We start from the raw sequence: 10,297 nt of genomic DNA, 5'->3' as shown, positions 1-10,297 counted from the left end.
AATAAAGTTTATTTGCAAACTTCCTTCACTGGGATATCATTTAGGGACAGTGATTTCTCCCCTTAGTGCAGATTTCAATGCAAATGAAATGGACCCAATTAGAAAAGAGTAAGCAACATTTCCTTAGACATATTACATAATTGGGTCATGTGATGCTTACTGAATACTTTAAACAGATATGTTCTAACAAAGAGAAAACTTGTTCCATTCTTTTAAAAAAACTGTTAGAGATAATGAGGAAATGAAGGGAAATATAGAAAATGGCACTAAATTACATTTGTATAGCTTAGCAATCAACACAACTGATACATTAAAACTTTTAAGTTTTAATGTCCAATTTGTTAGAGCAGACTGTTTAAATTAGTGGTCAGAGCATAGCTTCAGATATCAGACTTACAGATGAGTCCTGGCAGCTGCTTACTATGTGCCCTTTGTGCTTCAGTTTCCTCTCTGGGAGGATGAAAATGACATCTACTGGGGTTTTTGTGAGGATAAAACCAGTTAACACATATCAGATGGTTAGAACAGTGCCTGACATATAGTAAACACCAAAATGTTTGCTATTATTGTTATTTATACGTCAAAATAACTCAGTAGAGCTCAGTTGCCATTTAAGTAAGACAAATCTTACATAGGGCGTACGTTATTAAAATAGTTCATGTTAAAACTCGCTTTATTTGTGGTATATAATTAATGAGCTAAAAACGGATTGGTTATGTGTCCAAGTGTTTATGTAAGAGATTTATGATCACATGCAACATTGAAAATCTGGAGAACTGACAGTCTCTGCTCTGTGACTAACTTATTCTGTGACCTAAGGCAAGTCACAAGCCTTTCAAGACCTCCATTTCTACTATAAACTTGTTTTACAGTTGTTACCCTTTTGTTCTGCTGACCACGTCATTGTGGTCTCACTTGCTGAAGGCATAGTGCTGATGGGAAAAACGACATTGGTATGAGCCCCAAGATAACTAAACATAATTAGCTTTGCTTTGTGATTTGGCTACACTTGTCCCAAACTTGGACTTGAGGTCTTGTACATGCATGTCACTGGTCACATACTACATAGTTTGGAGCTCTCAAAAACTTCAGTGACTAAGACAAACATCCTACTTATGACAGTTCAGTATGGATTTTATTTTTATTGACTGGCTTTTTCAGACCACAGTAACTGCAATTCTGACTGCATAGTTGATTGTTTCTAATCATTAAAAATGTATATAGAAAAATTGAAGTAAGTCTTTAATTGATTTTCTAAACTGTATATGGTATACTGAGGTGAAAAACTTACGTGCTCTTCAAATTTGTACTCTTTCTTCTTTGGAACTAAACCTGCCTTTGGTTCATTTATCATACCACATAATTCTTTATCTAAAAACTGATAGTGTGAGAATCTGGGGGGATTATTCCTGTTTGTCGGTTATATGTATAGAAAGAAACATGTACATGTTGGTGGGAATGTAAATTGATACGGCCACTATGGAGAACAGTATGGAGGTTCCTTAAAAAACTAAAACTAGAACTACCATACGACCCAGAAATCCCACTACTGGGCATATACCCTGAGAAAACCATAATTCAAAAAGATACATGCACCCCAATGTTCATTGCAGCATTATTTACAATAGCCAGGACATGGAAGCAACCTAAGTGCCCATTGACAGATGAATGGATAAAGAAGATGTGGTACATATATACAATGGAATATTACTCAGTCATAAAAAGGAACGAAATTGGGTCATTTGTAGAGACATGGATGGACCTAGAGACTCATGCAGAGTGAAGTAAGAAAGAGAAAAACAAATACTGTATATTAACACATGTATGTGGAATCTAGAAAAATGGTACAGATGAGCTGGTTTGCAAGGCAGAAATAGAGACACAGATGCAGAGAACAAATGTATGGACACCCAGGGGGGAAAGCGGGGGGTGGGGTGGTGGTGGTGGTGGGATGAATTGGGAGATTGGGATTGACATGTATACACCAATATGTATAAAATGGATAACATTTTTAAAAAAGCAAAAAAAAAAAAAGAAACGTGCAGTATGAGATATACCTCATACTTATTTGGCTTATGGAATCAACATATTATACTTGAATCCTTCATTCATTTAAAACTTTTTATTAAGCACTGATCAAATGCCAAGCTTCTGTTCTAGGAACTGGGGAAACTGTTCTAAATGAGACAACTTCCACGTGGCTCTTAGAGTTTACATCGCAATAATGGAGACAAGCAATGAACACGAGTATAATAACTATCACTTAGTGACCCTTTCCATATATCCAGGCAATAGGCAAAACACAACATGAAACAATTAGTTTAATCCTCAAAACAACTCTTTGTGGTTGAGTACCATAATTTTATTCATCTTTCAGGAAACAGGCTCAGGTAGGTAAGGTAGTTTACCCAAGGTCCTGAAGTTAATGGCAGAGCTGGGATTTAAACCTAGATGTTTATGACTCCATACACTGTGCTCTTAACCTCAGTGCTACATTCGTAATTTAACTTCTTTAACTTCTTTAAGAAGTAAAATTTGGTGGTCACATACATCTTTTTTTTTTTTAATTGAAGCATAGCTGATTTACAATGTTGTGTTAGGTGTACAGCACAGTGATTCATATATATATATATGTATATATATATACATATATATGTATATATATATACATATATATGTATATATATATATATGAGAAAGACATTTCTTACCTGCCTTTGTTATGCTTATATTTTTAGTGAAGGAGAGAGACATTTAAATAAGCAAGTGCAAATCTAGGGGGAATACTGAGTGGTGTGGGATGACACTACAGGAGGAACTACCCTGACCTGCTAGTGGTTAGAGAAAGCGTCCCAAGAGGTGATGTGTTAGCTGAGACCTAAAGAATTAATAGGATGTTTAAAAATCAAATTGCAGGCTTCCTTGGTGGCGCAGTGGTTGAAAGTCCGCCTGCCGATGCAGGGTACACGGGTTCGTGCCCCGGTCCTGGAAGATCCCACATGCCGCGGAGCGGCTGGGCCCGTGAGCCATGGATGCTGAGCCTGTGCATCCGGAGCCTGTGCCCCGCAACGGGAGAGGCCACAGCAGTGAGAGGCCCACGTACCATTAAAAAAAAAAAAAAAAAAAATCAAATTGCAAGATACAGCACTTCCAAAAATGTTTTATTTACTTAAGTCAGTCCATCAAGCAAAATTAAGTTGGGTGCTTATGTTTGCCATACTTTAGACCCCATCCAGTTGAATGGATAAGGATGAAAAAGTTTGAGAAAGCTTGTGCAAATAGGGTTGATAAGGAAAGGGAAACAGATTATAACAGAGGTTGAGATTCTAAATTCAGTGTACGAAACCACTTCAGAAACATGAGCTTATAGGTGTCTCTGCTACTGAATATGATCGGTGTAAATTAGATGCATAACAAAAATGTAAACAAAATAGTAAAGCAAGAATAAAATTAGAAGCTGGAAGCCCTCAATTTTTCTGACTTAACATTACCAGGATTATAGAAAGATGGTTCCATTTCTTCTAGCTTCTCATGGCCCTGTCCCAGTATCTGTCACCTTGGTTTCCATTAAGCAGTATTACTCTCTAAGTGGCTAGTAACCAATATATATCTTAAGTTGTGCTTACAATATTGCTTTTCAAGTTAAGATTATCATTTTACCTTTCTTATAGCAAGTGATTTGGCTTTTTCTTTTGTATAGTAAACTTAACAATGTTATTAAATTTATTTTTGGTACAGTCATTAGAAAACTTAAACCAAAATCTGAAAAAGAAGTAATCTGTAAACGTTTTCCTTGAAATTGGACTTAATTGTTTTCCTTTTAAAATGTTATTCTCAAGGCAATGCATGTACATGGTTAAAAAAAAATTAAAAACTACAGAAAAACACCCAGCTCCCCCATCTCAGTTGCTAAATCAACCATTTCTCTTTTGGTGGCTACCTCTATAACTTAAGTAAGATGTTTACAGGTCTCATCTCTTTTTTAAAAAATTTTTTTAAATAAATGTATTTTCTTATTTTTGGCTGCATTGGGTCTTCGTTGCTGCACACGGGCTTTCTCTAGTTGCCATGAGCGGGGGCTACTCTTCGTCGCAGGTCGCGGTGCGCAGGCTTCTCAATTGCGGTGGCTTTTCTTGTTGCGGAGCATGGGCTCTAGGCACGCGGGCTTCAGTAGTTGTGGCACGCAGGCTTAGTAGTTGTGATGCACGGGATTAGTTGCTCCACGGCATGTGGGATCTTTCCGGACCAGGCCTCGAACCCGTGTCCCCTGCATTGGCAGGCGGACTCTTAACCACTGAGCCACCAGAGAAGCCCCTCATCTCTTGATTTATCAACTTTAGACAGTATTTGATTCCTCCATTATGAAGGCTGAGTCCCATTGCTCTTTTTAGGTTTTCTTTATAACTTTATATAATGTATTGAATAAAGTCTCTGTTTATTGAGCCATCAACTTTATACATTACCTCTTAACTCTCCATTATATAAAATGAGGAAATTAACATTTCTATACTTTATCATGTGCCTTATCTCTCCATTCTACTTCCTTTTATTAGCTATACTATTACTTCTATGTTATCAAGGTTTATATATTCAAAATATGTTCTGTAGCCATAATTGCTTTATAGTTTGACTAAGCTAATAAACAGCTGAGGTGATCTCAAATGTCAAAATGAGGACTTTTGTTTTTTCTGAGACGCCGACTAGAAGTTGGAGCTTTCCCAAGGCAGATATTGTAATTTAAACAGATTTATGTTTTAAAAGCTCCCACAGGTGGCCAAGTGGAAGATATACTGGATTGGGACGAGAGATCAGTTAAAGACTTGCTGTAACCAGATAAGAGATGAAAGATGGGAGCTTGAACTGATCCACTGGCAGTGGGGATGGAGAGAAGAGGATAATGGAGAGTAAAAGAGTCAATCCAGACTCTCAGGTTGTGATGTGAGAGGCTAGATGGTGGTGCTACTAAATTGGAATTGGATGCAGGAGTAATTACACATTGGTGGGTAGGAAGTGAATCCCATTTTTGGACGTGTTGAATTTTGGGTGGTTAGTGCTTCCAGATGGAGAGAGATGGAGTTCAGGAGAGGGGTGGGGATTGGAAGTAAAGATTTGTGAATCATAGGATATGACTGAAATCACAGGAGTGGATGAAGTGTAAAGTGAGAAGAGCGCTAAAGATGCAATTTGGGGGAATGCCAACTTTTAAGGAGCAGGCAGAACAGAGACTAGTGAAGGAGTCTGAGGGATGGAAATCATGGAGGTGATGTCACAGAAAACAAGGGATGGAAGTTTCAAACAAAAGGGAGTAATGATGTCAAATGCTGTAGAAAGTTCAGGCAAAATTGTCCATTGGTTTTATAGCCACAATTTCAATGGCATGATGGTGGTAAAGGTTAGATTGTGAAAGGACTGAAGACTAATTGGATAGTGAAGTCAAGACAACTTTTAAGAAGTTTGAGCCAAAAAAAAAAAGTTTGACTGAAAGGGAAGAACAGAATACTGCAGATACAGGGTTAAGGGAAGGATGGGTGGATTTTAGATAATTTTAGATAATATTTAGATCAATATTTTCAACCCTACTGGAGCCAATATCCCCTTTTTATAACAATATATTCTAGTCCCTATACTCTACTAAAATAAAATACATAGATAACTTACAATTTTTTAAAAAAATTTAATGCTTTACCTATGAGGAGAAACAGAAGAGATTTATAATAAAACCCCTCTCAAGCGCAACTAATCCAACTGATACATACGTAGACTCACCATGAACTCAATAGCTACAAATACAGATATCAGTGGGCTGTATTAGCAACTTAAAATCTTGAGTGTCTTAATACCTTCAGTGGTGTGATTTTCTAAAATAGGGAAACAACTCTTGCTTAAGTCTGAATAAAATAAAATACAATCTTCCCCCGGTTTACATAGTACTTGTGTTTCTGGAAATATTCAGTGTATTTCAAAACAGTGAAAAATCCCCCAATACTTGTGTACTTCTGTTTATAAGTAAAAAGGAGTTGGTTCTAGGCTAAAATAATTATCACCAGGCTTTTCACTTACTGTCTGGTTGAACTTTGAATGGAACTCAACATAATTCTTCCTTGTGTAGGAGTCTCAGACACAGCAAGAGTCTTATGTTCCTAGGCCTGGCACTCTAAATGGCAGTAAGGACCTTCAATAACCAGAAATTCCCCTAAAATTTCCCAAATTCACTGTTCCCTTTGGGACTGCCTGGATGTGCTAGACCAGAGGAGAAGAGGAGGCTGAAATAAAGCCAAGATAGATTATTGTCCCTGATACAGTGGGAGGTGATAAAATTGAGAGTAGAGGTAGAACATTTAGGATTTAAGAGGACAAGCACACATTCGTATCTTGGCAGATGTCATGTTTCCCACAGATCAGTGATAGGTCTGCCTTAAGGATTTTGTGATATGCTGGTAAATTCTCTCTCTTTTTCAATGCCCTGAGTACCCTCTCCCTTAACTTGGAGTTCCTATCCTTTGTTTAAAGCCTTCAGCTAGTAGGCTCATTTGCTGTAAGTAAGGGCTAAATTTTGAACACTATGAAAGATTTCTTTTTTGAAGAGAAAGCACTATTTTTATTATGATAGGCCAAAAGTGTTGAAAATTTCAGAGAAGATATATTAGTTTCCTATTCCTATTATTGTATTACTGCTGCTGTAACAAATTACCACAAATTTAGTGGCTTAAAACAACACAAAGGGGACTTCCCTGGTGGCGCAGTGGTTAAGAATCCACGTGCCAATGTGGGGAACACGGGTTCAATCCCTGGTCCGGGAAGATCCCACGTCGTGGGGCAACTAAGCCCGTGCGCCACAACTACTGAGCCTGTGCTCTAGAGCCCGCGAGCCGTAACTGCTGAAGCCCGCGCGCCTAGAGCCCGTGCTCCGCAACAAGAGAAGCCACCGCGATGAGAAGCCCGCGCACCACAAGGACGAGTAGCCCCCGCTCGCCGCAACTAGAGAAAGCCCGCGCGCAGCAACGAAGACCCAATGCAGCCAAAAATAAACACAATTTTAAAAAATACAAAGTTATTATTCTAAGGCTCTGGATGTCAGAAGTGCAAACGGGATGTCCTTGAACTAAGGTCAAGGTGTCAGCAGGGCTGTGTTCCTTTCCGGAGGCTCTAGGGGAGAATCGGTTTCCTTGACTTTCTAGTTCCTAAAGGCTGCCTGCATTCATTGGCCCATGACCCCTTCCTTCATTTTCAAAGCTAACATCATAGCATCTTCAATCTCCTCAGACTCTTCTGCTTCCATCTTCCACTCTTAAGGACCCTTGTGATTACATCGGGTCCACCTAGATATTCCAAACTCCCCTTGTCAAGATCCTTATTTAATCACATCTACAAAGTCCCTTTTGCCATTAAGGTAATATATTCACAGGTTCTGGGGATTAGGACGTGGACATATTTGGGGGGCCATTAGTCTATCTACCAGAAAAGGGTAGAGCAAGGAATATTGGGTTGAAACTGGGACACTTTAAAACATTTTTTTTTCTCTTACAGTATTTTTTTTTCTTGCAGTTCAACCACCCTTACTTTTGCCTTTAAAAGCCAACCTAAGAATTCTATAGCTGCTTATGTTAGTATGGTTTCTATTTATAATTCCCATCAAATTTAAAATAGCACCCTAAATGTACAGATTAGCAAAATATATTGGTGGTGGGGAGACAGATGTTGGACCATACATTTATGTATTCAAAGTAGCATTCTAAACCTGATTTTGGTTTTCATATCAAATACATAATATATGGTTTCATTATTCTGCCAAGGCATATTTATTTAGCATTATCAATATTGGGACAAGTTTTACATACCATACTTGTGCTATTTCCTTGTGCCCAATTTTCCTCATTTATAAAGTGGAGGAAAGTAGCGGTACCTATCTCATAGGGTTGTTACAATTATAGAAGTTGTGGCTATTACCAAAGACTAATGCATGCAAAGCACCTAGAAGGGCCTAGTAGTGTAACAGCCATTTAATGGCATTGTCTTAATATTACACTATATTTATTGGCTATATAATTGTTTTTTCCTGCTGATGAACCATTTAAACTAGCCTCAAAATGTGAATGCTTCCAAACTGGGGTTCTAATGGAATACACTACTATAAGCACTCAAGCACATCTTTTTTGCTTGTATTGAATTATATTTTAAATTTTTGTCAAAGGCTGTGCACACATTTACAACTTTTGCTTGGTATTGCTTTCCAAAAGGATTATACCAGTTTCAATACTAACATCAAGGAATTATTCAAACTTTGTTGGCAGGATTTCGAAAAATTTTGCTACCTTAGTAGTCATAAAATCGTGTTTCAAATCTGGTTTAATTTGTACTTGTTACATCCCTGTAAGCATAAATATTTACTTAATGCACTTATTTATATTTTTCCATTCATTCTACAGTTATATTTATTGAGCATCTGGGTGTGTCACTATTCTAGGGACTGGGGATCTAACAATAAATAGAACAGACAAAAATCTACTTATGGGAATGGTTGATACAGCTCTATGAAAACTATAGTCTATTAGGTACTATATTAAACCAGCATAAGCTTTTCAAACTAAGTTAGCAAACCTCTGGAGGATTTGGCCTTTGCAGGAGGATAAGAAGCTGGTGCAGTCATGTGAAGGATGAGCATGGTGAACCTTCTGCTCATTTATTTAATAATAATGAGGCGATTTATTTAAAGATTTGGAGTAAGAAAGTAAATAATTTAAAAACTCATTTTTAAATATAAAAAATGAGTTTTCAAAGAAATTTCCAGCACTTGCCCCCAACCCCTGTCTCCCCTTGGTTTTCCCCCCTATACCTCTGTGGAAAGACTTGAGAAGCATTAACAGACTATTCAAAACTAACTCTTGGGGGCTGAGGAGTAAATGCATGACAAAGTTCCTTGTGTTTTCAGCTTCTGGTGATTACAAATAAAGCCACTGTAAACATCTGTTTTCCAAAGTGGCTGTTTCAGCTGCATTCCTACCGGCAGTGTATGAAAAGTTATACTTGCTCAGCATCTTCATCTTCGCCAACACTTTTTACAGTCCCCCTCCCCCCATTCTAATAGCTGTGTAGTAGTACCTCATTGTGGTTTTACTTTGCATTTCTCTAATGATTAATGATGTGGAGCATCTTTTCATGCTACTTATCTTTTTCGGTGAAGTGTCTGCTCTAATCTTTTGCCCTTTTTATTGCTTCTTTTTTTTTCTCACTATTGAGTTTTGAGATTTCTTTATATACTCTGAATTAAAATTCTTTATTAAATATATTTTGATTAAAAAAACGCAAGTCACAGGTTATATTTGCGTATGTGTATTCAAATGACTGTGAACCACTTTAATTCCACACTTTGTTTTTTTTTGTAACTAATTTAAATGAATTTGCGATGTTATCTTTCTGAGGAATTATGTTTTTCTCTATCTCTAAAATGAGAGGAACTTAGTTTGCTGTCAAAATCTAAAACAACTCTCTTCAAGCTCTAAAAACGTATTCTGTATACCTTTTAGACTACAGCCTAAAATATAGTAGAAATTCTGCTTCCTGTTAGGATGTAAATAAGCGGAGTGATGTGTGACCCAAGAGTAAAGAAAACACTGTTTTCAAACGACATTACTTTCTAAATTAGTTTTTTTTTTTAAGTTAACTAGCAACACAGCAAGCAATGATTTGAAAGAAAAGCTGTTTTACCTTCCCAGAACCCATACCTTGAGAAAAAGGAACTATAAAAAGGCAGGTGTTTTAAGTTTTAAAAGTAGTGCATGCAAGCTCCTCTTAATTCACATTTGCACCTGCGTCTCTTATTTGCAAAAATTGATGCGTAAACTTTCAAAATAGCAAAATGTAAGTTTGTTACAATATTAACCTGTGGTTTCGTGCTCCATGCAGTAGAGCATGTTACCTTGCAAATTTGTATCCTTTACCATTTCTAATCCTTACTGTAGTTAATCTATTTTAACGCTACTTGAACTGAGCAGTTTGTAGTTATTAGACTTGAAACCTCTAGAGTAGTTTTAACTGCCAGAAGCTCCTCCAGTGCAGTTGCCCCGTCCTCCTGTCTCTCCTGAGAAGGAAGGTCACCTTCTACTGTTGACGACCGTACTCATTTGTCTGGGCGAAATTCCCAGTCCGCTCCGGTCTTCCTGCATTCTTCTCCCGGATCAGGGCTCCTTCACCGCGCACAGCAGCTACTTCCCGTAGAGCCGGGGAGGAGATTAAGCACTTTGGAGACCAGCCGCCGACCCGGATTATTTCCCTTTTCAGTTCCAAGCACGTGTCCAGC

This window comes from Lagenorhynchus albirostris, chromosome 17 (assembly GCF_949774975.1).
Source record: "Lagenorhynchus albirostris chromosome 17, mLagAlb1.1, whole genome shotgun sequence".
In the NCBI taxonomy this organism is placed as follows: domain Eukaryota; kingdom Metazoa; phylum Chordata; class Mammalia; order Artiodactyla; family Delphinidae; genus Lagenorhynchus; species Lagenorhynchus albirostris.
Note: the sequence above shows the minus strand (reverse complement) of the source record.